The following is a 19,969-nucleotide window of genomic DNA, read 5'->3' as shown; positions in this document are numbered from 1 at the left end:
TCAACTGGAACCAGGTCTACTTTTAGCTCTAGTTGTGGGATCGAGGCAACTTCTGGCTTACAGTTTTCAGTGTGCATTTCCAATTTACTATGTTTTCTATCTAGTTTTCCAAAATTAGGAAAATATCGTCCCAGTATCACATCATATGGCATGTTGGGTACCACACCGACTTCGTAATCTAGTTTCCCGGCCTCTGTCTGTATGTTTACAAGGGCTGTGGGATAGGGGCGTGTGTCACCATGTGTGCATGTGATACTGAGCTCCTGATGTCTATCCAGCTTGTTGGTCGCTACTAATTTTTCTGTGACCAGTGTAACCATACTGCCAGAGTCGAGTAGAGCAGCCACTTCTTTCTCATCGACTATCACTGTACACATGTGTTTTGGATTAGGTACTCCGCCTATGAAAACATCCGTCCCAACAGGGCAGGCATAAAATACCGGTTTCTCTTTCCCCATATCACACACATTACATTGCATTGGTTCCTCTCTACCTGGGCAGTGGGCCGCAATATGTCCTACTTTGTCACAATTGTAGCAGACAATTGGTTGTGATGGTGACCCCCTATAACCCTTAGTCTCGGCTTTAGGCCCCACCTTTGCCCCCCCCAGTCTTGCTCTTTTCTTCCAACCCAGCGCGTCATGTTTCCCAGAGTACTTTGGAACCATCTTACCCGGTCCGCTGGTTCGTCATGGCCTGGGGAACGAGTTTTTAACCTCCGGTACATGCTCTGCTGCTCCGGCTGTATAGAACCGCTCTACAATGGCCACCAAGGTGTCAGCGGACAGCACCTCATTCTGGCCAACCCAGCGTCGAACGTCCTTGGGCAAACAGCGTTGGTAGTTGTCAAGGACTATGGCCTCCACCACCTCGGCTGATGAATGGACCTCTGGCTGTAGCCATTTCCTGGCCAGATGGATCAGATCAAACATCTGCGTTCGGATTGGTTGTCCTGGTTGGTAGGCCCACTGCTGAAACCGATGTGCCCTCACTGCGGTGGTCACGCCCAATCGGGTCATTATCTCCGCTTTCAATTTATCATAGACCTGGGCGTCCTTCAGCTCCAGATCAAAGTACGCTTTCTGTGCATCCCCTGCCAGATAAGGTGCCACAAGCCCTGCCCAGGAATCTTTTGGCCATCTCTCTCTCTGCTGTCCTCTCAAAGGTCATAAGGAAGGCCTCAACATCGTCCTGTTTTGTCATTTTCTGCAGAAAGTGATTGGTGCGGGGAGTGGAATGGGTTGCAGCCCCCTGTGGCCCAATCCTGGTTGCAAGTGCTTCAACACTCTCTTTCAGCTCTTTAGTCACCTTTTCCTGCTCTTCTCTAAACATTTTATTTGTATCATGCTGGACCTGCAGTGCTTCCTGATGCATCCGCATAGCATCCTGGTGAGCCACCTGCTGCACCCTGGTCGCTTCCTGTTGGGCTATTACAGCCTGTAGTTTTTTTTTTTTTGGATAAAAAAATTCACTTAGCCAGTCTGGGTTTCATGAGGTGCTGCCCGCATTCTACACCAAATGTGACAAAACGCCTTGGCTGTACACATGTGCGGGTCTTCTCTGTGATCTTCTTAGGAGTAAAAACCAGTCATGACCCAGGGAGGAGGTTGCAAATACAGGGCTGTGCCTGTATGTTTACTTCAAACAAAACAAATCTGAAAACAAAACCTAACTCACACTGGAGTTGTAACTAATCTTACATAATCATTCTATTTTAAACAAAGTCTGGAATAAATAAGTCTTGGCTTTCTCCTTATGAGCTACCTCTGTTTTCCAGATAACTCACCCTATTGTCTCTCACTTCTCTCTCTCTCAGGCCCGCCTTATATACCTGGTGAATAATTGAGGAAGTAACACCAAGTGACCACATTAGGTGCTAGAATGGCTGCCTGAGGGTTTCTGGGGAGTGTAGTTGCCTAGGGTCGGTATTCTACCCTAGAGTACACACCTTGCAGCAGACCTGGCCTGACATATCTGCCATGTATGACCCTGCCCCTTGGTTTGTCACAATACATACATACATACATATACACGGAAAATAAATAATAGAATTATGAATCACAATAAGATGTAATGAAGTACAGAAAAAGAAAATGTAATAAAATGTGATCTTTAATACATACAAATAAAGAAAATAGGTATACCATTTCCAGATTCCTTTTTTGAAATACAATGACATGCATTACAAACGAGTATTTACATTATATTTACAGCCGGTGCTCGTGTGTCACTGTGTCCCTCAGGCTGTGGTTGGCGCTGACATATTGGGCAGAATGTGTCCCTTATTTTGGGCTAAAGCTTTCTGTGGAGGGGAACGTGGGTGAGTTTGTACCATTCTTGGGGGGCTCTGCCTTGTTGGGGCGGAGCTGTGATCCAGGTGAACAGCAGATCGGGCATAGGTGGGCATGTGGGCAGAGGAGTAGGAAGGCCGGTCAAGCAAATAAGCTTGCTAAGGTACGCAGCAGCAGCAAGCAGCCCCCCCATCCAGCCAGCCAGCCAGTCTGGCTGGCAGTGACTGAGTGGTTGACAGACGGCAAGCAACGGAATGTACGTGCTCTGTGATGTCATAGCAGTCAGCTGAGAGAGGCTCGTGATGTCATGGCTGAGCTGGCTGGCTGTCTGGCTGGCTGGCTCTGTGTGTGTGTGTGTGTGTGTGTGTGTGTGTGTGTGTGCGTGTGTCTGTCTGTCTGTCAATTCATTTCAATTCAATTCAAAGGTGCTTTATTGGCATGATCTATCACAATATTGCCAAAGCAGATACAAATGTTCTATCAATCAAGACAAAACATTGCAATACAAGATTCAGTGGAACAAATATAGTACACATTGAAATAAAATTAAGTAGGATATAAACCATATTTGTTGTTTGTATCAAAATTTGTGTCATGACATCAGAAAAATCACTGTTTTTATTTTGTTTTGCAAATGGAGTGCCACAGGCTGGTGTCTACACACTGTCTCGCAGGCTGTGGCAGGTGGATACATATTGCGCTGCTAAGAAGGCAGTGCGCTCCTCCTCTCCCAGCAGGACGGGGAGTTTGCAGCAATCGGGGATCATGCTGAACTCAGGGATATGCATTTTTAATATTTTAAAGTATGTCTCCCTGATTTTTGTGTATTTAGGGCAGGACAGCAGGAAATGCGCCTGTGTTTCGACCTCCCCTAGGTCACACTGGCTGCACAGCCGCTCTTCTCTGGCAACCCAGAATTTTCTGTAGCGGCCTTTTTCAATGGCGAGGCTGTGGTCACTGAGCCTGTATTTAGTTAGATTTTGTCTCTCTTTTATATTTTGGATTTTTAAGTATTCAGCCAATGTAATGTTTCTATTCAGGGCCTGGTAGCATTCCAATTTGTTTTGTAATTCTAATTCGTGTCTCTAATCTTTTGTGTATTTGCTTTTCAGGTACATGTCAATTTTCCCAATTGTTGTTGTTTTGGTCATTGTGTGTTCGGGCTCTGTGAGCCTCAGAGCCGTGGGGGCGTTTCTGTGTACGTGTAAGATGTTTTTATTAAATTCTAGGTGGAATATTTCCATGGGGCTTTTGTCCCAATTGTTGTTATTGAGGTTCATGAGGGGACCCCACACTTCGCTCCCATATAGCAGGATTGGTTGGATGATGGAGTTTAATATTTTAATCCAAATACTTATTGGTATTGTTGTTTTCCCAAATTGTGTCTTTATGGCATAAAATGCCCGGCGTGCCTTGTCTTTTAATGCGTTTATAGCCAGGCTGAAGCTCCCTGACGCACTGATGGTCAGGCCAAGGTAGTTGTATCTGGTGCAGTGCTCTAATCCAGTGCTGCCCAGAGTGAAGCGGTACCTGTTTCCCTGAGATGGGGCTTTTTTCTGGAAAACCATAACTCTGGTCTTGTCCAGATTGACTGCCAGGGCCCATTTCTGACAGTACTGCTCTAGCAGCGCCAGGTTCTGCTGAAGCCCCTGCTCTGTGGGCGACAGCAGCACCAGGTCGTCTGCATAGAGCAGGAACTTGATCTCTGTGTCATGGAGAGTTAGGCTGCGGGCGTCAGACTGCTCCAACACTGTGGCCAACTCGATGATGTAGATGTTGAACAGTGTTGGACTCAGACTGCAGCCCTGTCTCACTCCCCGCCCCTGAGTGAAGAACTCTGTTCTTGAGTTGCCAATTTGAACTCCGCATTTGTTTTCAGAATACATTGATTTAATGATGTCATAAACTTTACCCCCTACACCACTCTGTAGAAGTTTATAAAATAATCCCTTGTGCCAGATTGAGTCAAATGCCTTTCTAAAGTCTACAAAACAGGCAAATATTTTTCCTTTATTGTTTTGGGTATATTTATTTATGAGGGTGTGTAGAGTGTAAATATGATCGGTTGTGCGGTGTTTTGGTAGGAAGCCAATCTGACTCTTATTCAGGACACTGTGCTTGGTAAGGAAGGCCAGTATCTGGGCGTTCATGATACTGCAGAACACCTTCCCCAGGTTACTGCTCACACAGCTGCCCCAGTAGTTATTGGGGTCTAATTTGTCTCCACTTTTAAAAATCGGGGTGATCAATCCTTGATTCCCGACCTCAGGGAAACACCCGGCTCTCAGCACCAGGTTAAAGAGTTTGAGCAGAGCCTCCTGCAGCTGCGGGCTGCTGTGCTTCAGCATCTCAGGGCTGATGCTGTCGGGGCCGCTGGCTTTCCTGGGTTTGAAGATTTTGAGTTGATGTTTTAGTTCCTGTATTGTAAATGGGTTATCTAAGGGATTTTGGTTATTCTTAATGATTTCTTCCAATTTATTTAGGTTTTTTAATATTTTAATCTGTTCTGGCTTTGGATTGTTTTCAACATTTTGGTAAAATTTTTCAAAGTGTGTTTTCCAGATTTCTCCATTTTGAATTGGTATTTCATTTTTTGTTTTTGGGGTATTTATTCTGCCCATATAGTGGTCTTTTTTCTTACTGAGGAGTTGCTTGTAGTGCCGCAGGGCCTGGCAGTAGCTGAGGCGAGCCTCCTGGTTGTCGGGCTCTCTGTGTTTAGTGTTGGAGAGATGTCTCAGGTGTTTCCTAGAAGTTTCACACTCCTGGTCACACCACTGTCCTTTTTTTCTTTTAGACGATTTCATATTTTGGTTTTTAATTGTTTTAATGTTTGATTTTAAAGCCAGTCTCTCAAATATTTCATTCAGTGTTTTGGTGGCTGAGTTTATTCCGTTTTGGTTTATTTGATAGTGTGAGGATTGATATCTGTCTAACATGTTTTCAATCTCATCACTATTCAGGGCTCTTGTGTAGTTCTCTGTGCTGGGCTCTGACCATCTCTAACTGGGTGGCAGGGAGACCAGTTTTGTGGGAAGTTTGGCTCTGACTTGTGGCTGCGCTGATCTTTTTAGGTAAAGTGTTATTTGGCTGAGGTCTGATAGTGGAGATTGTTGTCTGACTATAAACGCATTGTTGGCTTGTGGGTCCAGGTCAGTTATGGCGTAGTCCACCACACTGCTGCCCAGAGCCGAGCAGTATGTGAATCTCCCCAGAGAGTACCCCCTGGTCCTGCCATTGATGATATATAGACCCAGGCTTTTACATAGGCGCACTACCTGCTTCCTGCTCTTGTTTACCACGCTGTCGTGGCTGTGTCAGTGTGGAGGTGTGTGTGTGGCACAGCGGGGAGTCTCCGAACAGGTGTGTGTTCCCCTCTGTATTGATGTAGTCCATCTCTCTGCCAGTCCTGGCATTGAGATCGCCACACAGCAGTACAGAGCCCAGGGTCTGGAAGTGGCAGATTTCGTTTTGAAGCTCATGAAAGCCTTCCTCATTATAGTAGGGGGAGTCTGCGGGTGGCATATAAATTGCACATAGGTATATATCTGTGTTATTTTGTAGGGTGTCTTTTCTGATTTTCATCCACAGGTGTGTGTCTCCTCTCTGTACTGGGCATAGGGCTGCTCGGAGCTCCTCCCTGTACCACACGATAATCCCCCACGAGGCCCTGCCACACCTGACTTTGGGTTTTTTATAGGAGGGCACAATCAGCTCCCTGTATCCATTGTATCCATCCAGTGTATAGACATATCTGCACAGCACCAAGTCTCTACAAGAATGAAAACATCTGAACTATTTACAGTGTTGATCAGTTCAGGGCCTGTGCTCTTCATTCCAAAAGTTGAGGAGTGTAAACCCTGCATATTCCAACTGCTTATTTTAAAGGACATGTTAATATATTTTATTATACTTGTCTCTTCTACATAAGAAAGTTTAATTTGTGGTCTACAACTGATATTATATTACTATTAATAATTATATATGGATATACATAATAATCACTCAAAGATTTTATCTTTGCATCAAAATATCAGAATAATTAAATCACATTTTTTCTTACTCTCCATCTCCACAACCATATATATGTGTGTTGAGGCTCAGTTAACTCAGCAGTGTGGTACAGATGACACTGAGGAGTTGCCTTATCTGGGCCAGCTGGGCAGCATCGGGCCTCCAGGCTCTGGAAGCCGCTGCTGCGTGGCTGTGTGGCTGTGCTGGTCCCCGGCTGTCCGCTCTGCTGTGCTGGATGGGCCCTCTGGGGATGGGGGGGTGGGGAATGGGGCCGCGGGGTCTCAGGGGCTGGGGCTGGGGTGGAGCCGGTGGCTGGGGATGTGGCCGGGGGCTGGGGGGTTTGCTCCTGGTCTCGAGGTGGGGGTGTGTGGGGTTTCGGCCCAGGGTTGTGTCCTTGAGGACCTTTGAGATGATCCTCACACCCGTCTTGTTGAGGTGGACGTGGTCATACAGGTGATGTGGCTGGATGTCTCAGTGGTGTGCCAGGTGGACGTTGGGGAGGAGGGCACATCTTCGGGACACTTCTGCGTTGATGGCCTGGATGATGTGCAGGGGCACGTCTGTGCGGGGCAGCAGTGTGGAGATGGAAATTTTGGCAGTTGGGAATTCCTCTGTGGCTTTCGTTGCTACCTGTCTCAGGGCTGAGGCCACATCGCCCCTGCGGGCACTCAGGTCGTTAGTGCCGGTGTGGATGAGGATGTGTTTGACTTGGCAAAGCCTCCTCTTGGAGAGCAGCTCCAGGGCTCTCTGTGCTGTGGAGCACCAAAGCTTTTTCACTTTTCGGCCAGGGAAGAGTCGCCTCTCAACCAGGAACTTCCCATTGGATTCGCTCAGAATGACCACCTCTGCGTTGACCTGCTACTCCGGGTTTGCGTCGGGAGTGGTGGGGGCAGCGGGTGTGTTTTGGGGGAGTGGCGTTTCAGGGGGTTGTGTATTAGTGGCAGGTCTGGTGATAGTGGGTGTGTCAGGAGTGGTGGGGAGTGTGGGTGGATCAGTGGGTGCGTCAGGGGTTGGAGGTGTTGTGGGGTCAGTGCAGTGCAGTCTCTGTGCTCCAGTGATGTGTAGCTCCTCTCTTAGCTCCTCCAGCTGGCTCTGCAGGCTCCTTAGCTGGCTGTGCTGGGGTGTCCTGGTCAGCTCCTCCCTCGCTCTGCGCAGCTCCGTCCTCAGGGTTTGGCTCTGCTCCTCCAGGTCTCTCACTGCTGCTCTCAGCTCATGGATCTCAGCCTTGTGCTGCATCTTTAGTCTGTGCATCTCATCCCGGAGCTGATCGCACAAGGAGGTCTGGGCCAGGGTGCTCAAGGTCTGCTCCCTGAACTCCGCAAACTCCAGCTCCAGCACTGATAGGCATTCCTTTAGTGTTTTAATGTTGCTGGAGAGTTTTGGGGAGACAGGGGGGCAGTCTGTGGGAGATGGGGCACTGTCTGGCTCCGTGTGGCTGGGGGCAGACTGCAGGGTGGCCGGCTCTGGCTCTTGTTTCTCTACCTCAGTCTGCTGCTTTGAGGTGTGGAAGCCGAGAGCTAATTGGTCCAGGCTGCTCTCGCTGCCCTGCACCATGATGGTCCCGTTGTGGTATACATTAAAAGTGAGCATCACACTGTCTGTGTCTTTCTCTACCAGCACTGAGATCTGCCTGCCTCTGCTAATGCCCCTCTTGTTGTTATTGGGGTATGTCTGGCACAGGGTTTTGTGAAAGGCGGTGTAGAACAGTAGATTGTTCTTGACCCTGTTTTCTCCTTTACCGGTGTAGTCTAGGATGAGGGTCTCAGGAGATGCTCTCATCACAGCTTGTTTGTAGTCCTTCTTAGCCTGTGCAGAGCGAATGTCTTCATGGTATCGGATTTCAAAAGGCAGCTCTGCAGTCAGACTGCTGTTCGATAGATTTCTATCAGTCTCAGTGGCAGTTGGGCTCTCTCCTACTGTCACTCTATTCAAATCGGAGCTCTGCATTTTCATTGGCTGAGTCAACTACTGAGAATGCTTATTTATTTTATTAATACATATTTTTTTGTTTAATTATTTGACTCTTACCTCCAATTCTTGTCTTCAGCTTTTCTTTTCTGACTTTTCTTCCTGAACTGTCTCTCTGCTTTCTTCTTTTTGTGTTTCTCTTAAAATTATTATTTTTTGAATACTTTTTCTTCTGAATTTCTATTCCATGTCTTCTGTGTATGTTTATAGTGCTATATATTCATTTGTAAATGACAAATTAAATCCGCTTATGTATAAAAACAAATGTTTTTTAGGAGCTCATATTCCTCCCTCTCTCTCTCTCTCTCTCTCTCTCTCTCTCTCTCTCTCTCAATTAATTTCATTTGTATTGTCAAAGCAATTGGACATACATACACATACATACATATACGCTCACCTAAAGGATTATTAGGAACACCTGTTCAATTTCTCATTAATGCAATTATCTAATCAACCAATCACATGGCAGTTGCTTCAATGCATTTAGGGGTGTGGTCCTGGTCAAGACAATCTCCTGAACTCCAAACTGAATGTCTGAATGGGAATGAAAGGTGATTTAAGCAATTTTGAGCGTGGCATGGTTGTTGGTGCCAGACGGGCCGGTCTGAGTATTTCACAATCTGCTCAGTTACTGGGATTTTCACGCACAACCATTTCTAGGGTTTACAAAGAATGGTGTGAAAAGGGAAAAACATCCAGTATGCGGCAGTCCTGTGGGCGAAAATGCCTTGTTGATGCTAGAGCTCAGAGGAGAATGGGCCGACTCGATTCAAGCTGATAGAAGAGCAACTTTGACTGAAATAACCACTCGCTACAACCGAGGTATGCAGCAAAGCATTTGTGATGCCACAACACGTACAACCTTGAGGCGGATGGGCTACAACAGCAGAAGACCCCACTGGGTACCACTCATCTCCACTACAAATAGGAAAAAGAGGTGAGACATTCAGATGGTAGAGTCAGAATTTGGCGTAAACAGAATGAGAACATGGATCCATCATGTCTTGTTACCACTGTGCAGGCTGGTGGTGGTGGTGTAATGGTGTGGGGGATGTCTTCTTGGCACACTTTAGGCCCCTTAGTGCCAATTGGGCATCGTTTAAATGCTACGGCCTACCTGAGCATTGTTTCTGACCACGTCCATCCCTTTTTGACCACCATGTACCCATCCTCTGATGGCTACTTCCAGCAGGATAATGCACCATATCACAAAGGTGGAATCATTTCAAATTGGTTTCTTGAACATGAAAATGAGTTCACTGTACTAAACTGGCCCCCACAGTCACCAGATCTCAACCCAATAGAGCATCTTTGGGATGTGGTGGAACGGGAGCTTCGTGCCCTGGATGTGCATCCCACAAATCTCCATCAACTGCAAGATGCTATCCTATCAATATGGGCCAACATTTCTAAAGAATGCTTTCAGCACCTTGTTGAATCAATGCCACGTAGAATTAAAGCAGTTCTGAAGGCGAAAGGGGGTAAAACACAGTATTAGTATGGTGTTCCTAATAATCCTTTAGGTGAGTTCATCGTAGCTCTTAATACTCTCTTTCTGTCTGGAGGAGATATAATTGAAGTATTGTACACGTACCCGGCTACTTTCAACACCCATTGCTGCACTGATATTTTTCCCTCCATTTTTCTTTATCCATTTTTTTTTTGCTGGAAGTTCCGTCAATACCCGTCAGCCTTTAAGAGACATCATGCAGCCAGGGCTCTTGGCTTGCGGCCACACCGTCCTGAACGCGCCCGATCTCGTCTGATCTCGGAAGCTAAACGGGGCAGGGCCTGGTCAGTACTTTGATGGGAGACCTCCTAGAAATACCAGGTGCTGCAAGCTTTTTCGTCTCCTGGGTAACTTCATCATAGCTCTTAGTACTCTCTTTCAGTCTGGAGGAGATATTATTGAAGAATTCTACACGTACCCGGCTACTTTCAACACCCTTTGCTGCACTGATATTTTTCCCTCCATTTTTCTTTTTTCTTTTTTCTTTTTTATTTTTTGCTGGAAGTACCGTCAATACCCGCCAACCTTTAAGAGACATCATGCAGCCAGGCCTCTCGGCTTGTGGCCACACTGTCCTGAATGCGCCCGATCTCGTCTGATCTCGGAAGCTAAACGGGGCAGGGCCTGGTCAGTACTTTGATGGGAGACCTCCTAGAAATACCAGGTGCTGCAAGCTTTTTCGTCTCCTGGGTAACTTCATCGTAGCTCTTAATACTCTCTTTCTGTCTGAAGGAGATATAATTGAAGTATTGTACACGTACCCAGCTACTGTCAACACCCTTTGCTGCACTGATATTATTCCATCCATTTTTTTTTTTTTTTTTTTGCTGGAAGTACCGTCAATACCCGCCAACCTTTAAGAGACATCATGCAGCCAGGCCTCTCGGCTTGTGGCCACACTGTCCTGAATGCGCCCGATCTCGTCTGATCTCGGAAGCTAAACGGGGCAGGGCCTGGTCAGTACTTTGATGGGAGACCTCCTAGAAATACCAGGTGCTGCAAGCTTTTTACGTCTCCTGGGTAACTTCATCGTAGCTCTTAATACTCTCTTTCAGTCTGCAGGAGATATAATTGAAGAATTGTACATGTACCCGGCTACTTTCAACACCCTTTGCTGCACTGATATTTTTCCATCCATTTTTCTTTTTTTTTTTTTTGCTGGAAGTTCCGTCAATACCCGCCAACCTTTAAGAGACATCATGCAGCCAGACATCTCGGCTTGCGGCCACACCGTCCTGAACGCGCCCGATCTCGTCAGATCTCGGAAGCTAAACGGGGCAGGACCTGGTCAGTACTTGAATGTGAGACCTCCTGGAAATACCTGGTGCTGCAAGCTTTTACGTCTCCTGGGTAACTTTATCGTAGCTCTTAATACTCTCTATCTGTCTGGAGGAGACATAATTGAAGGATTGTACACGTACCCGGCTACCTTCAACACGCTTTGCTGCACTGATATTTTTCCCTCCATTTTTCTTTTTTCTTTAGTTTTTTGCTGGAAGTTCCGTCAATACCCGCCAGCCTTAAAGAGACATCATGCAGCCGGGCCTCTCGGCTTTCGGCCACACCGTCCTGAACGCGCATGATATCGTCAGATCTCGGAAGCTAAACGGGGCAGGACCTGGTCAGTACTTGAATGTGAGACCTCCTGGAAATACCAGGTGCTGCAAGCTTTTACGTCTCCTGGGTAACTTTATCGTAGCTCTTAATACTCTCTTTCAGTCTGCAGGAGATATAATTGAAGAATTGTACACGTACCCGGCTACTTTCAACACCCTTTCCTGCACTGATATTTTTCCCTCCATTTTTCTATTTTTTTTTTTTTTTTTTTTTGCTGGAAGTTCCGTCAATACCCTCCAACCTTTAAGAGACATCATGCAGCCTGGCCTTTCGGCTTGTGGCCACACCGTCCTGAATGCGCCCGATCTCGTCAGATCTCGGAAGCTAAACGGGGCAGGACCTGGTCAGTACTTGGATGGTAGACCTCCTGGAAATACCTGGTGCTGCAAGCTTTTATGTCTCCTGGGTAACTTTATCGTAGCTCTTAATACTCTCTATCTGTCTGGAGGAGATATAATTGAAGTATTGTACACGTACCCAGCTACTGTCAACACTATTTGCTGCACTGATATTTTTCCATCCATTTTTCTTTTTTTTTTTTTTTTTTGCTGGCAGTTCCGTCAATACCCGCCAGCCTTTAAGAGACATCATGCAGCCAGGACTTTCGGCTTGTGGCCACACCGTCCTGAATGCGCCCGATCTCGTCAGATCTCGGAAGCTAAACGGGGCAGGGCCTGGTCAGTACTTGGATGGGAGACCTCCTAGAAATACCAGGTGCTGCAAGCTTTTTACGTCTCCTGGGTAACTTCATCGTTGCTCTTAATACTCTCTTTCTGTCTCCAGGAGATATAATTGAAGAATTTTACACGTACCCGGCTACTTTCAACACCCTTTGCTGCACTGGTATATTTCCCTCTATTTTTCTTTTTTTTTTTGCTGGCATTTCCGTCAATACCCGCCAGCCTTTAAGAGACATCATGCAGCCAGGCATCTTGGCTTGCGGCCACACCATCCTGAACGTGCCCGATCTTGTCAGATCTCGGAAGCTAAACGGGGCAGGGCCTGGTCAGTACTTGGATGGGAGACCTCCTAGAAATACCAGGTGCTGCAAGCTTTTTACGTCTCCTGGGTAACTTCATCGTAGCTCTTAATACTCTCGTTCTGACTCCAGGAGATATAATTGAAGAATTGTACACGTACCCGGCTACTTTCAACACCCTTTGCTGCACTGGTATATTTCCCTCTATTTTTCTTTTTTTTTTTTGCTGGCAGTTCCGTCAATACCCGCCAGCCTTTAAGAGACATCATGCAGCCAGGCATCTCGGTTTGCGGCCACACCATCCTGAACGCGCCCGATCTCGTCAGATCTCGGAAGCTAAACGGGGCAGGACCTGGTCAGTACTTAAATGTGAGACCTCCTGGAAATACCAGGTGCTGCCAGCTTTTTACGTCTCCTGGGGAACTTCACCGTAGCTCTTAATACTCTCTTTCTGTCTCCAGGAGATATAATTGAAGAATTGTACACGTACCCGGCTACTTTCAACACCTTTTCCTGCACTGATATTTTTCCATCCATTTTTCTTTTTTTTTTTTTGTTTTTTAGTTTTTTTGCTGGAAGTTCCGTCAATACCCGCCAACCTTTAAGAGACATCATGCAGCCAGGCCTTTTGACTTGTGGCCACACCGTCCTGAATGCGCCCGATCTCGTCAGATCTCGGAAGCTAAACGGGGCAGGGCCTGGTCAGTACTTGGATGGGAGACCTCCTAGAAATACCAGGTGCTGCAAGCTTTTTACGTCTCCTGGGTAACTTCATCGTAGCTCTTAATACTCTCTTTCTGTCTCCAGGAGATATAATTGAAGAATTGTACACGTACCCGGCTACTTTCAACACCTTTTCCTGCACTGATATTTTTCCCTACATTTTTCTTTTTTTTTTTTTTTTTTTTTGCTGGAAATTCCGTCAATACCCGCTAGCCTTTAAGAGACATCATGCAGCCAGACATCTCGGCTTGCGGCCACACCGTCCTGAACGCGCCCGATCTTGTCAGATCTCGGAAGCTAAACGGGGCAGGACCTGGTCAGTACTTAAATGTGAGACCTCCTGGAAATACCAGGTGCTGCCAGCTTTTTATGTCTCCTGGGGAACTTCACCGTAGCTCTTAATACTCTCTTTCTGTCTGGAGAAGATATAATTGAAGAATTGTACACGTACCCGGCTACTTTCAACAGCCTTTGCTGCACTGATATTTTTCCTTCAATTTTTCTTTTTTTTTTTTTTTTCTTTGCTGGAAGTTCCGTCAATACCCACCAGCCTAAAGAGACATCATGCAGCCGGCCCTCTTGGCTTTCGGCCACACCGTCCTGAACGCGCACGATCTCGTCAGATCTCTGAAGCTAAACGGGCAGGGCCTGGTCAGTACTTGGATGGGTGACCTCCTGGAAATACCTGGTGCTGCAAGCTTTTTACGTCTCCTGGGTAACTTCATCGTAGCTCTTAATACTCTCTTTCTGTCTGCAGGAGATATAATTGAAGAATTGTACACGTACCCGGCTACTTTCAACACCCTTTCTGCACTGGTATTTCTCCCTCCATTTCTCTTTTTTTTTTTTCTGGATGTTCCGTCAAAACCCGCCAACCATTAAGAGACATCATGCAGCCCGGCCTCTTGGCTTGCAGCCACACCGTCCTGAACGCCCCCGATCTCATCAGATCTTGGAATTTAAACGGGGCAGGGCCTGGTCAGTACTTGGATGGGTGACCTCCTGGAAATGCCAGGTGCTGCAAGCTTTTTACGTCTCCTGGGTAACTTCATCGTAGCTCTTAATACTCTCTTTCTGTCTGCAGGAGATATAATTGAAGAATTGTACACGTACCCGGCTACTTTCAACACCCTTTGCTGCACTGGTATTTCTCCCTCCATTTCTCTTTTTTTTTTTTGCTGGAAGTTCCGTCAATACCCGCCAGCCATTAAGAGACATCATGCAGCCAGGCCTCTCGGCTTGAGGCCACACCGTCCTGAACGCGCCCGATCTCGTCAGATCTCGGAATTTAAACGGGGCAGGGCCTGGTCAGTACTTTTATGGGTGACCTTCTGGAAATACGAGGTGCTGCAAACTTTTTACATCTCCTGGGTAACTTCATCGTAGCTCTTAATTCTCTCTTTCTGTCTGGAGGAGATATAATTGAAGAATTGTACACGTACCCGGCTACTTTCAACAGCCTTTGCTGCACTGATATTTTTCCCTCCTTTTTTTTTTTTTTTTTTTTTTTTTGCTGGAAGTTCCGTCAATACCCGCCAGCCTTTAAGAGACATCATGCAGCCAGGCCTCTTGGCTTGCGGCCACATTGTCCTGAACGCGCCTGATCTCGTTAGATCTCGGAAGCTAAACGGGGCAGGGCCTGATCAGTAATTGGATGGGAGACCTCCAGGAAATACCTGGTGCTGCAAGCTTTTTACGTCTCCTGGGAAACTTCATCGTAGCTCTTAATACTCTCTATCTGTCTGGAGGTGTTATAATTGAGGAATTGTACACGTACCCGGCTACTTTCATCAGCCTTTGCTGCACTGGTATTTTTCCCTCTATTTTTTTTTTTTTTTTTTGCTGGCAGTTCCGTCAATACCCGCCAGCCTTTAAGAGACATCATGCAGCCAGGCGTCTTGGCTTGCGGCCACACCATCCTGAACGCGCCCGATCTCGTCAGATCTCGGAAGCTAAACGGGGCAGGGCCTGGTCAGTACTTGGATGGGAGACCTCCTGGAAATACCAGGTGCTGCAAGCTTTTTACGTCTGCTGGGTAAGTTTATCGTAGCTCTTAATACTCTCTTTCTGTCTGGAGGAGATATAATTGAAGTAATGTACACGTACCCGGCTACTTTCAACACCCATTGCTGCACTGATATTTTTCCCTCCATTTTTCTTTTTTTTTTTTTTTTTGCTGGAAGTTCCGTCAATACCTGCCAACCATTAAGACACATCATGCAGCCAGGCCTCTCGGCTTGCGGCCACACCGCCCTTAACACCCCCAATCTCGTCAGACCTCGGAAGCTGAACGGGGCAGGGCCTGTTCAGTACTTGCATGGGAGACCTGCTGGAAATAAAAGGTGCTGCAAGCATCTTACGTCTCCTGAGTAACTTCACCGTAGCTCTTAATACTCTCTTTCTGTCTGGAAGAGATATAATTGAAGAATTGTACACGTACCCGGCTACTTTCAACACCCTTTGCTGCACTGATATTTTTCCCTCCATTTTTCTTTTTTCTTTTTTTTTTGCTGGAAGTTCCGTCAATATCCGCCAGCCTTTAAGAGACATCATGCAGCCAGGCCTCTCGGCTTGCGGCCACACCATCCTGAACGCGCCCGATCTCGTCAGATCTCGGAAGCTAAACGGGGCAGGACCTGGTCAGTACTTGAATGTGAGACCTCCTGGAAATACCTGGTGCTGCAAGCTTTTACGTCTCCTGGGTAACTTTATCGTAGCTCTTAATACTCTCTATCTGTCTGGAGGAGACATAATTGAAGTATTTTACACGTACCCAGCTACTGTCAACACCCTTTGCTGCACTGATATTTTTCCATCCATTTTTCTTTTTTTTTTTTTTTTTTTTTTTTTTTTTTTTGCAGGAAGTTCCGTCAATACCCGCCAGCCTTTAAGAGACATCATGCAGCCAGGCATCTTGGCTTGCGGCCACACCATCCTGAACTCGCCCGATCTCGTCAGATCTTGGAAGCTAAACGGGGCAGGACCTGGTCGGTACATGAATGTGAGACCTCCTAGAAATACCTGGTGCTGCAAGCTTTTACGTCTCCTGGGTAACTTTATCGTAGCTCTTAATACTCTCTATTTGTCTGGAGGAGATATAATTGAAGTATTGTACACGTACCCGGCTACTTTCAAAACCCTTTGCTGCACTGATATTTTTCCCTCCATTTTTCTATTTTTTTTTTTTTTTTTTGCTGGAAATTCCGTCAATACCCGCCAGTCTTTAAGAGACATCATGCAGCCAGGCATCTCGGCTTGCGGCCACACCATCCTGAACGCGCCCGATCTCATCAGATCTCGGAAGCTAAACGCGGCAGGACCTGGTCAGTACATGAAAGTGAGACCTCCTGGAAATACCTAGTGCTGCAAGCTTTTACGTCTCCTGGGTAACTTCATCGTAGCTCTTAATACTCTCTCTCTGTCTGGAGGAGATATAATTGAAGTATTGTACACGTATCCAGCTACTGTCAACACCCTTTGCTGCACTGATATTTTTCCATCCATTTTTCTTTTTTCTTTTTTCTTTTTTTTTTTTGCTGGAAGTTCCGTCAATACCCGCCAACCTTTAAGAGACATCATGCAGCCAGGCCTTTCGGCTTGTGGCCACACCGTCCTGAATGCGCCCGATCTCGTCAGATCTCGGAAGCTAAACGGGGCAGGGCCTTGTCAGTACTTGGATGGGAGACCTCCTAGAAATACCAGGTGCTGCAAGCTTTTTACGTCTCCTGGGTAACTTCATCATAGCTCTTAATACTCTCTTTCTGTCTCCAGGAGATATAATTGAAGAATTGTACACGTACCCGGCTACTTTCAACACCCTTTGCTGCACTGGTATATTTCCCTCTATTTTTCTTTTTTTTTTTTGCTGGCAGTTCCGTCAATACCCGCCAGCCTTTAAGAGACGTCATGCAGCCAGGCATCTCGGCTTGCGGCCACACCATCCTGAACGCGCCCGATCTCGTCAGATCTCGGAAGCTAACGGGGCAGGGCCTGGTCAGTACTTGGATGGGAGACCTCCTGGAAATACCTGGTGCTGCAAGCTTTTTACGTCTCCTGGGAAACTTCATCGTAGCTCTTAATACTCTCTATCTGTCTGGAGGAGATATAATTGATGTATTGTACACGTACCCGGCTACTTTCAAAACCCTTTGCTGCACTGATATTTTTCCCTCCATTTTCCATTTTTATTTTTATTTTTTTTTGCTGGAAGTTCCGTCAATACCCGCCAGCCTTTAAGACACATCATGCAGCCAGGCTTATTGGCTTGCGGCCACACCGTCCTGAACGCGCCCGATCTCGTCAGATCTCGGAAGCTAACGGGGCAGGGCCTGGTCAGTACTTGGATGGGTGACCTCCTGGAAATACCAGGTGCTGCAAGCTTTTTACGTCTCCTGGGTAACTTCATCATAGCTCTTAATACTCTCTTTCAGTCTGTAGGAGATATTATTGAAGAATTGTACACGTACCCGGCTACTTTCAAAACCCTTTGCTGCACTGATATTTTTCCCTCCATTTTTCTTTTTTCTTTTTTTTTTTGCTGGAAGTTCCGTCAATACCCGCCAGCCTTAAAGAGACATCATGCAGGCGGGCCTCTCGGCTTTCGGCCACACCGTCCTGAACGCGCATGATATCGTCAGATCTCGGAAGCTAAACGGGGCAGGACCTGGTCAGTACTTGAATGTGAGACCTCCTAGAAATACCAGGTGCTGCAAGCTTTTACGTCTCCTGGGTAACTTCATCGTAGCTCTTAATACTCTCTCTCTGTCTGGAGGAGATATAATTGAAGTATTGTACACGTATCCAGCTACTGTCAACACCCTTTGCTGCACTGATATTTTTCCATCCATTTTTCTTTTTTCTTTTTTTCTTTTTTTTTTTTGCTGGAAGTTCCGTCAATACCCGCTAACCTTTAAGAGACATCATGCAGCCAGGCCTTTCGGCTTGTGGCCACACCGTCCTGAATGCGCCCGATCTCGTCAGATCTCGGAAGCTAAACGGGGCAGGGCCTGGTCAGTACTTGGATGGGAGACCTCCTAGAAATACCAGGTGCTGCAAGCTTTTTACGTCTCCTGGGTAACTTCATCGTAGCTCTTAATACTCTCTTTCTGTCTCCAGGAGATATAATTGAAGAATTGTACACGTACCCGGCTACTTTCAACACCCTTTACTGCACTGATATTTTTCCCTCCATTTTTCTATTTTTTTTTTTTTTTTTTTTTGCTGGAAATTCCGTCAATACCCGCCAGCCTTTAAGAGACATCATGCAGCCATGCATGTCGGCTTGCGGCCACACCATCCTGAACGCGCCCGATCTCGTCAGATCTCGGAAGCTAAACGGGGCAGGACCTGGTCAGTACATGAATGTGAGACCTCCTGAAAATACCTGGTGCTGCAAGCTTTTACGTCTTCTGGGTAACTTTATCGTAGCTCTTAATACTCTCTATCTGTCTGGAGGAGATATAATTGAAGTATTGTACATGTACCCAGCTACTGTCAACACCATTTGCTGCACTGATATTTTTCCATTCATTTTTCTTTTTTTTTTTTTTTTTTGCTGGAACTTCCGTCAATACCCGCCAACCTTTAAGAGACATCATGCAGCCAGGCCTCTTGGCTTGCGGCCACACCGTCCTGAATGCGCCCGATCTCGTCAGATCTCGGAAGCTAAACGGGGCAGGGCCTGGTCAGTACTTGGATGGGAGACCTCCTTGAAATACCAGGTGCTGCAAGCTTTTTACGTCTCCTGGGTAACTTCATCGTAGCTCTTAATACTCTCTTTCTGTCTCCAGGAGATATAATTGAAGAATTGTACACGTACCCGGCTACTTTCAACACCCTTTGCTGCACTGGTATATTTCCCTCTATTTTTTTTTTTTTTTCTGCTGGCAGTTCCGTCAATACCCGCCAGCCTTTAAGAGACATCATGCAGCCAGGCATCTCGGCTTGCGGCCACACCATCCTGAACGCGCCCGATCTCATCAGATCTCGGAAGCTAAACGCGGCAGGACCTGGTCAGTACATGAAAGTGAGACCTCCTGGAAATACCTAGTGCTGCAAGCTTTTACGTCTCCTGGGTAACATTATCGTAGCTCTTAATACTCTCTCTCTGTCTGGAGGAAATATAATTGAAGTATTGTACACGTATCCAGCTACTGTCAACACCCTTTGCTGCACTGATATTTTTCCATCCATTTTTCTTTTTTCTTTTTTATTTTTTTTTTTTGCTGGAAGTTCCGTCAATACCCGCCAACCTTTAAGAGACATCATGCAGCCAGGCCTTTCGGCTTGTGGCCACACCGTCCTGAATGCGCCCGATCTCGTCAGATCTCGGAAGCTAAACGGGGCAGGGCCTTGTCAGTACTTGGATGGGAGACCTCCTAGAAATACCAGGTGCTGCAAGCTTTTTACGTCTCCTGGGTAACTTCATCATAGCTCTTAATACTCTCTTTCTGTCTCCAGGAGATATAATTGAAGAATTGTACACGTACCCGGCTACTTTCAACACCCTTTGCTGCACTGGTATATTTCCCTCTATTTTTCTTTTTTTTTTTTGCTGGCAGTTCCGTCAATACCCGCCAGCCTTTAAGAGACGTCATGCAGCCAGGCATCTCGGCTTGCGGCCACACCATCCTGAACGCGCCCGATCTCGTCAGATCTCGGAAGCTAACGGGGCAGGGCCTGGTCAGTACTTGGATGGGAGACCTCCTGGAAATACCTGGTGCTGCAAGCTTTTTACGTCTCCTGGGAAACTTCATCGTAGCTCTTAATACTCTCTATCTGTCTGGAGGAGATATAATTGATGTATTGTACACGTACCTGGCTATTTTCAACAGCCTTTGCTGCACTGATATTTTTCCCTCCATTTTCCAT

General features: G+C 46.6%; 13 non-coding genes and 17 pseudogenes across 13 annotated transcripts; all 30 read left to right on the top strand.

Moving 5' to 3' along the window:
• The first annotated feature begins 9,994 nt into the window (after positions 1–9,994).
• LOC136737621 (5S ribosomal RNA) lies at positions 9,995–10,113 on the top strand. Its single transcript, XR_010812453.1, has one exon. It is a non-coding gene; the product is annotated as a 5S ribosomal RNA (ribosomal RNA).
• Positions 10,114–10,337: 224 nt separating this feature from the next.
• Positions 10,338–10,456, top strand: LOC136737461 (5S ribosomal RNA). The gene has a single exon (XR_010812420.1). It is a non-coding gene; the product is annotated as a 5S ribosomal RNA (ribosomal RNA).
• A 210-nt stretch (positions 10,457–10,666) lies between these two features.
• On the top strand, positions 10,667–10,785 carry LOC136737460 (5S ribosomal RNA). The gene has a single exon (XR_010812419.1). It is a non-coding gene; the product is annotated as a 5S ribosomal RNA (ribosomal RNA).
• Positions 10,786–10,997: 212 nt separating this feature from the next.
• Positions 10,998–11,116, top strand: LOC136737544 (uncharacterized; annotated as a pseudogene).
• Positions 11,117–11,331: 215 nt separating this feature from the next.
• On the top strand, positions 11,332–11,450 carry LOC136737831 (uncharacterized; annotated as a pseudogene).
• Positions 11,451–11,670: 220 nt separating this feature from the next.
• LOC136737448 (5S ribosomal RNA) lies at positions 11,671–11,789 on the top strand. Its single transcript, XR_010812408.1, has one exon. It is a non-coding gene; the product is annotated as a 5S ribosomal RNA (ribosomal RNA).
• Positions 11,790–12,004: 215 nt separating this feature from the next.
• LOC136737714 (5S ribosomal RNA) lies at positions 12,005–12,123 on the top strand. The gene has a single exon (XR_010812462.1). It is a non-coding gene; the product is annotated as a 5S ribosomal RNA (ribosomal RNA).
• A 209-nt stretch (positions 12,124–12,332) lies between these two features.
• Positions 12,333–12,451, top strand: LOC136737477 (5S ribosomal RNA). Its single transcript, XR_010812435.1, has one exon. It is a non-coding gene; the product is annotated as a 5S ribosomal RNA (ribosomal RNA).
• Positions 12,452–12,661: 210 nt separating this feature from the next.
• LOC136737627 (uncharacterized) lies at positions 12,662–12,780 on the top strand (annotated as a pseudogene).
• Positions 12,781–13,007: 227 nt separating this feature from the next.
• LOC136737446 (5S ribosomal RNA) lies at positions 13,008–13,126 on the top strand. Its single transcript, XR_010812406.1, has one exon. It is a non-coding gene; the product is annotated as a 5S ribosomal RNA (ribosomal RNA).
• A 219-nt stretch (positions 13,127–13,345) lies between these two features.
• On the top strand, positions 13,346–13,464 carry LOC136737685 (uncharacterized; annotated as a pseudogene).
• Positions 13,465–13,681: 217 nt separating this feature from the next.
• Positions 13,682–13,799, top strand: LOC136737719 (uncharacterized; annotated as a pseudogene).
• A 208-nt stretch (positions 13,800–14,007) lies between these two features.
• LOC136737509 (uncharacterized) lies at positions 14,008–14,126 on the top strand (annotated as a pseudogene).
• A 210-nt stretch (positions 14,127–14,336) lies between these two features.
• On the top strand, positions 14,337–14,455 carry LOC136737722 (uncharacterized; annotated as a pseudogene).
• A 216-nt stretch (positions 14,456–14,671) lies between these two features.
• On the top strand, positions 14,672–14,790 carry LOC136737596 (uncharacterized; annotated as a pseudogene).
• Positions 14,791–15,000: 210 nt separating this feature from the next.
• LOC136737547 (5S ribosomal RNA) lies at positions 15,001–15,119 on the top strand. The gene has a single exon (XR_010812446.1). It is a non-coding gene; the product is annotated as a 5S ribosomal RNA (ribosomal RNA).
• Positions 15,120–15,334: 215 nt separating this feature from the next.
• Positions 15,335–15,453, top strand: LOC136737791 (uncharacterized; annotated as a pseudogene).
• A 215-nt stretch (positions 15,454–15,668) lies between these two features.
• On the top strand, positions 15,669–15,787 carry LOC136737533 (uncharacterized; annotated as a pseudogene).
• A 229-nt stretch (positions 15,788–16,016) lies between these two features.
• LOC136737784 (uncharacterized) lies at positions 16,017–16,135 on the top strand (annotated as a pseudogene).
• A 217-nt stretch (positions 16,136–16,352) lies between these two features.
• Positions 16,353–16,471, top strand: LOC136737770 (uncharacterized; annotated as a pseudogene).
• Positions 16,472–16,694: 223 nt separating this feature from the next.
• On the top strand, positions 16,695–16,813 carry LOC136737516 (uncharacterized; annotated as a pseudogene).
• A 210-nt stretch (positions 16,814–17,023) lies between these two features.
• LOC136737440 (5S ribosomal RNA) lies at positions 17,024–17,141 on the top strand. The gene has a single exon (XR_010812400.1). It is a non-coding gene; the product is annotated as a 5S ribosomal RNA (ribosomal RNA).
• A 220-nt stretch (positions 17,142–17,361) lies between these two features.
• On the top strand, positions 17,362–17,479 carry LOC136737872 (5S ribosomal RNA). The gene has a single exon (XR_010812494.1). It is a non-coding gene; the product is annotated as a 5S ribosomal RNA (ribosomal RNA).
• A 216-nt stretch (positions 17,480–17,695) lies between these two features.
• On the top strand, positions 17,696–17,814 carry LOC136737851 (uncharacterized; annotated as a pseudogene).
• Positions 17,815–18,038: 224 nt separating this feature from the next.
• LOC136737702 (5S ribosomal RNA) lies at positions 18,039–18,157 on the top strand. The gene has a single exon (XR_010812461.1). It is a non-coding gene; the product is annotated as a 5S ribosomal RNA (ribosomal RNA).
• A 221-nt stretch (positions 18,158–18,378) lies between these two features.
• On the top strand, positions 18,379–18,497 carry LOC136737595 (uncharacterized; annotated as a pseudogene).
• Positions 18,498–18,712: 215 nt separating this feature from the next.
• LOC136737553 (5S ribosomal RNA) lies at positions 18,713–18,831 on the top strand. Its single transcript, XR_010812447.1, has one exon. It is a non-coding gene; the product is annotated as a 5S ribosomal RNA (ribosomal RNA).
• Positions 18,832–19,040: 209 nt separating this feature from the next.
• LOC136737769 (uncharacterized) lies at positions 19,041–19,159 on the top strand (annotated as a pseudogene).
• Positions 19,160–19,382: 223 nt separating this feature from the next.
• On the top strand, positions 19,383–19,501 carry LOC136737514 (uncharacterized; annotated as a pseudogene).
• Positions 19,502–19,711: 210 nt separating this feature from the next.
• On the top strand, positions 19,712–19,829 carry LOC136737439 (5S ribosomal RNA). The gene has a single exon (XR_010812399.1). It is a non-coding gene; the product is annotated as a 5S ribosomal RNA (ribosomal RNA).
• Positions 19,830–19,969: the final 140 nt, after the last annotated feature.

Source organism: Amia ocellicauda, unplaced genomic scaffold (genome assembly GCF_036373705.1).
Source record: "Amia ocellicauda isolate fAmiCal2 unplaced genomic scaffold, fAmiCal2.hap1 HAP1_SCAFFOLD_54, whole genome shotgun sequence".
In the NCBI taxonomy this organism is placed as follows: domain Eukaryota; kingdom Metazoa; phylum Chordata; class Actinopteri; order Amiiformes; family Amiidae; genus Amia; species Amia ocellicauda.
The sequence above is the reverse complement of the archived record's forward strand: the minus strand, read 5'-3'. Positions and strand labels throughout refer to the sequence as shown.